Genomic DNA, 6,590 nt, shown 5'->3' with positions numbered 1-6,590 from the left:
ATTTCGTATGTCATGATAGTGTAGACATATACTAATTCAAACATTTGTAAGAGGAGGTTTTACCCATTAATTTTATTATCTTGTCAATCTAACTTTATGACAAATAAAATTAATAGTAGGTTCATCTTCGGTCACACAAATAATAGCAGTGACTCCGATGGGGAGGATACTATTAATGCGCCTAAGTATATACATTTATTTGATACTTAGTCCATTAATTAGGATTGTTCCCCTTCATATGGAGAAGATCACATATACCTAACTAATTTCCTATAATCATCCATAGAGGAAGTTTGATCTAGTGATCCACAAACAAACTCATCCGATATGGAGGAAGGCACTTAAAGCTAACGTGCAAGTTTGAATGCATCACTTACAAACCAATAATAGAGATCGTGGAATTTATTTAAATAATTTCTCTCCTACTTAGTTATTTAAATTGAAGAATTTTAACATGCACACACAACACATCACACATCATAGCACATAAAACAGCATATAAATGCAATAAATATGAAAATTAAATTTACAACTATTATGGCTTCATCCAACGTTGTCCTCCAATATGTCACCAATGGATTGTCGCCCTCCAATATGCCGCCAATGGATCAAGTCGTCGCGTCTATCTTGCTTCCTTCTCCGCCGCACCTCCGGTCCTCAAAATGGCACCACACTTAGCAAGGATACAAGCTGCAACAAAAGGAATAAAATTTACATTTACCGATCATATATTCCACAAAGGAATTTACATGTAATTTAAATCAAACAGAATGTAAAAAATAATAATAATAATACGGTAATCGGTTGTATTTAATTATTACAATCATGCATACACAACAACCTCGACATGTCCGAGGGTTCAAATCACACACAAACACACAAAGTCATAATAGTTGGACTTAGGACGTCTGCAATCACAGAGTTAATCTTTCTTGCACATTCTACTATTATCCGGCCTAAATTTATGTATGAGCAGTGCATAATTTAACTCAAAATCAATCACACAGAGGCAGAAAACTCACTTTGATACCACTTGAAGGCGCTAGAATTCTATTCTGTTTAAATTTCCCTGTACAAAAATTGTACAAGTACAGAACTATTCCTAGCAACACGCATGTTCGATCAGACATGTGTTTGATCAATCAAGCAAGTTCTTGAATTATCAAAGTACACCTTGATCGAAGTACAAGATCGCTGGCCTCTTGTACTGGTATTCCAAAAAATGATACAAAGAAAACTAACTAATTACGCAGCGGAATTAAGAACTAGTTGTACCTTTCTTCGTAGCTAAAGACCTCTTGATCTTCTATCATATTCCTCTCCTCTTCTTGGACGTCGTGTGGGCGACGATCTACCAAGATAAAACCACCCCCCTTCTCTTCTCGGTTTCCAAACCGCCGACTACAAAAGGAGCTCTTAGGATGAGGCACCTTCTCTTCTTCTTCCTCTTCTCCAAGTCGCCACCCGCCAAGGAGTAGAATAGGGGGGCGCCGACCTTAGCAAGGAGGGGGCCGCCGACCTTAGCAAGGAGAGGGGTCGCCGGCTCTGAGCAAGGGAGAAGGGGAGGGGCGCCGACCCTAAACAAAGAGGAGGGGAGGGGTGCCAACCCTAGGTGAGGAGGAAAGGGAGGGGCACCAGCCACAAGGAGGAGAAGAGAGAAAATTAGGTTTTAGGAGCCACCACCTCCTCCTTTTTATAGGCTTGCCGTCGGTTACAAAGAAAGAAAAATAACAGAATTCTGTTAAGAAAAAATCTCCCTTTCTATAACTTTGTCGCTGGCCTAAACCAAGTTAAACCAAATCAAGTTATGGATGGGTGGATGCGAGGCTTTATATAGAAGGTACAACAGGGACCTAGAGGAGGAATTGGTTTATGCCTCCTGATGGGCTTGAGCTTCCTGTGTTCGACCCGAACACCCAACCCAAATCCATCAATAATAACACATACCACTAAAGGGTTATTATTACCACACCAATCTCATATTATAATATAGGCTCCTTCTTATCATGAGTGCGCTAATCTTTCTGTGTTTAAGATATCGTATGCCCATTAATTAATTGAGTTACTGACAACCCAATTAATTAACATATGATTCCAAGAGTAGTATCACTCAACTTAATTATCATGCCGGACTAAGTCCACCTACAGGGTTTACATGATAATCCTTATGAGCTCCTCAAATAGACATCATCAACCTAAATAATTAGGATACAGATTCCTTCTATAATCAACAACACACCATATAAATAATACTACCTCCCAACTCATCGGGCCTATTAATTTAACGAATAAATCTCACCCATTGATAAGTTAAAGAATTAAATACTAAGTATACATGCTTGTTATTATATAGGGATTAAGAGGATGCACATCCATAATAACAGAGGTTATGTTCTTTTATGTAGTCAGTATAAATCGAACAACCTCAAATGGTCCTGCTCAATACACACATGGTGTACATACCAAATTACACTATAACCGTTCCAATAGTTTGTCCCAATCTATCTTGGTTGTAAGCTACTATTTATAATTTATAAGGAACCGATAACATGATCTTCTGTGTGGCACCACACACCATGTTATCTACAATATAAATTAAATGGACAACTGCATTGACATATATATAAATATAAAATGCAAACATTTGGCCAAAGTGTTTCTCATTTCAAAATATTTCAAAACAGATGTTCATACTGTTGGATCACGATGACCGGCTAAATGGGGGGTTGAATAGCCTGAAAAATTAAACGCAAAACCTTTCTCGAACTTTCTTAGACTAACACTTCCATAAAATTAGCTAAGCAGAAAATAACAAAAAGAAGAGGCACCAGATTTGACTTGGTTACAACCGAGAAGGTTGTTAATCTAAGGAAGATGATCACACTAAAAACTCCTTCAGGTGGAGAAACCTCTTACAACGATGAAGAGCATAAATAAAGAAGCTAACTAGAAACTGAGTGTACAAGTGTTGGAAGTGAATTGCTTGAGTTGTTGAAAAGCTTTTGGACCAAGGATGTATTTATAGCCTTGGTCAGGGGCCCTGGGGGAATAAAATTTTATCCTCTAACGTTCAGATTACGATTGACGCGATCTGGTCAAAAAGTAAACTCCGAGCGCTCGGAAGGGTTCCGAGCGCCCCGGACGGTTACGGGCACCCCGGTTAGGAAAGTCAACCCGTTGACTTTTTTCAGCCCGAGTCTTCTGCTCCGGCTCCATTCTCCTCAAACCGAGTCTTCCGCTCGCTTGGGTGATCTCTATCATCCGGAATAGGGCTCACCCGAACCCAACTTCCGGTCTTCTCGAGCAGGCTCCGCTCCGGCTTCTCGTCCCTCGAAATCGCTGTGTGCTTCTTTCTCGTCCGCCAGTGTACTCATCCGCAGTCTTCATCCCTTGGTCGCACCCCGTGCTGACCTTCTCGCTAGCTGCGTCTCTTGCTCCTCGAGCAGTCTTTCGCTCCGGTTTCTCATCCCTCGGAACCACCGCACGCTTCCTTCTCGTCCGTCGGTGTACTCTTCCACAGCGCCTCGTCCCTCGGATGCACCGCTTGCCGTCCTTCTCGCTAGCTGCATCTTCCGCTCGACTACTTGTGCTCCTAAGCTCCTACACACTTAGACACAAGGTTAAAAACACACATGACCTAACTTAACTTGTTGATCACACCAAAACAACCTTGGGGTTTCAACAATCTCCCCCTTTTTGATGTGAGCAACCCAAGTTAAGATAGGGAAAATGACATAAAAAATAAACTAACTAATTTTGCAATAAAGTACAAAAAGATAGAAAATTTAAATTTTGGTCTACCTTCCCCTAGATTTATATTTTTCCTTCTCTCCCTTTGATCACATAAAAAATGGGGTTTCGAAAAAGTCTAAGAGTTAAAAAAATTTCTAACTTTCCTAACAAAGATTCTAAGTTGAATAAATTCTAAGTTAGAGAATTTGCAATAATTTTTAGCAAAAATGTTTTAAGTTAAAAAAAACTTTAAGTAAGAGAATTTTTTTAAAAAAATTCTGACTTAAGAAATTTTGCAAAAAAAATATTTTTGAAAAATTTTCTAAGTAAAGATTTAAGCATAAATTTCTAATTTCATAAAGACTTTTAACTTTTAAGTAAAAGTTTTACGCATAAAGAAAATTTCTAAGAAAAAAATTTGAATTTTTTTTAAAAAATGTTTAACAACTTTTTAAAGCATTATTAAATTTTCACCTTAATGTTTTTATCAGAAAGTTAATTAAACATTTTTTTTCAATAATTTAGCTTCCAGGTCATGGCAAGACACTAGGCCTTTTTGGTTATTGGAGCAACAACACTTCCTTAGACAAAGCCTTATAAAAAAATTTTAATGTCTAATTTTCTTACTAAAAGCTCTAAATCTAATTAGTTCAAGTCCAAGTCAGACAGGACTTTGGAACCCAATATAGGTTCCAACCTACTGAATTGACTAGGAATTTCTTAGGACATTTTTCTTAGAAATATTTCTAATCTGTCCCTTATGATATCGAAAATACCAATTAAAATTGTTGTATTTTCTAAAATATATTTTATTTGAACATGCATGATTTTTTAGACTATCTATTTGTATTTTTCAAATTATTATTTTCTAATTTTAATTTTTTATTTTCTAATTTTGATTTGTCTAAATCTTCTAGAGGGCAAGATTTAGCTAGTATTATTTTTAAATTTTTATTTTTATTTTCTAATTTGCAGTAATCTTTTGTTAATAATTTAATGAATTTAAAAAGTTTATCAGGAGGAAGAGATGTACCTGACTTACCTTGTTTGAGTATGGAGATGATCTGGTAGAATTCTACTCATACATAATCCAAATATCTGGTTAAATTATATATATATATAGCTAATTTTTTTATATTTAATCTTTTAATTTTTTATGTTTAATCTTTTTTCATATTGTTTGATTAAGAATTTGGTAAATATACGTACCTTCATCAAAATAATTCTTTTTTTTAAAAAATAATTATAGGTGGTAATAAGAAATTTGGATAGGGTATGGATATACAATCCTCCAAAAGGTATGAGGATGAGGATAAGGATGAAGATGAATATAATAAATAGGGATAGAAATGGAGGATATGAAATTTGACTTAAATCTGACCCATTGTCATCCCCAGTCAAGACAACCTCTTCAATCATTAGTTGCACACATCCATCTTCGTTCACTTGCTAGCTTATTAGGGAAGCACTAAGAGGAGTGTCGCGAGACTCGAGGCTTTATACCGAATTGGATTCCTTGCTTTATTTTTCTTATATTACTACTCATATTATTTTTATTGTGATTATCTTACAAAATTAGTAAGCGTTATTTATAATAACTCTAATAGAAAAAAAAATAATAAAAGATGTATTATTTCACTCCCCTCTAGTATTTAGGTAAGATCCTAACCTAGGAATGCAAGCGTAACAAGAAAAGATTTCCACTTTATGCCCCCTTTTATATTGACGAGGGAGGTCGAAGATCAAAAAATATGACTCTAATATCAAATATAAGATACGATAATTAAATAATAAGTGTTATTAAAAGAAGTAATCTTATAAATTTTTTAAAAGATTTTTTATAATTTTTTTAAAATTTAAATTGAATATATATTTTAAGTGGATGATTTTATAATGATAAAAGAAAATCTGTTTTCAATATGAGAGAAGAGAGTGCGTTTGGTTTGCATGTTTTTTATTTTCATTTTTGAAAAATACGTTCAGAAAAATGGTATTTGATTTACATTTTTCATGTCCATTTTCTAAAAAAATAATTGGTATGCGTGTTTTCCATTTTCATTTTCTGGAAAACGCGCGTTTTCTGAAAAACGGTATTTGGTTTGCATTTTTCGCGCGCGTTTTCTAAAAAATTGGCTATCGTTTTCTAGAAAAACAGAGAATGACAAAAAGTCGTTTTCTGTTTTCTAGAAAACGTGCATTTTTCAGAAAATGAAAATGAAAACGGTGTAAACCAAACGCACCCTTAATATTTTCAGAAAATGAAAATGGAACATCGTAAACAAAACACACCCAAAGAGGCGTTTGGTTTGTGTTTTTCACGCTGTTTTCTGTTTTCATTTTCTGAGAAAATGGAAAACGCGTTTGGTTTGCGTTTTCCACATTCATTTTTAAGAAAATGAGAGAGCATTTTCTAAGAAAACGAAAAACAAGCGTTTGGTACGCGCGTTTTCCATTTTCATTTTCATTTTCTGGAAAACGCATGTTTTCTAAAAAACAGAAAACGACTTTTTGTCATTTTCTGTTTTTCTAGAAAACGCTAGCTATTTTTTTAGAAAACAAGCACGAAAAACGCAAACCAAACATCATTTTTCAGAAAACGCGCGTTTTCCAGAAAATGAAAATGGAAAACACGCGTACCAAACACACCCTTATTTTTTGAAAAATGAAAAACGCACGTTTTCAAAAAATGAAAATGAAAATGGGGCAAACCAAACGCACCCTTAAGATTCACATTTTTTTTTCTGTTTTGTTTTATTTTTGTAAAATATTGAAAAAAGATGAATAACTATAAGTAAATTTTTAAAAATTTTTAAAAATTTTCTGAAAATTATGATTATCCACGAGGAAAAGTTTTATGT

This window comes from Zingiber officinale, chromosome 4A (assembly GCF_018446385.1).
Source record: "Zingiber officinale cultivar Zhangliang chromosome 4A, Zo_v1.1, whole genome shotgun sequence".
NCBI classification, from domain to species: Eukaryota; Viridiplantae; Streptophyta; class Magnoliopsida; order Zingiberales; family Zingiberaceae; genus Zingiber; species Zingiber officinale.
Note: the sequence above shows the minus strand (reverse complement) of the source record.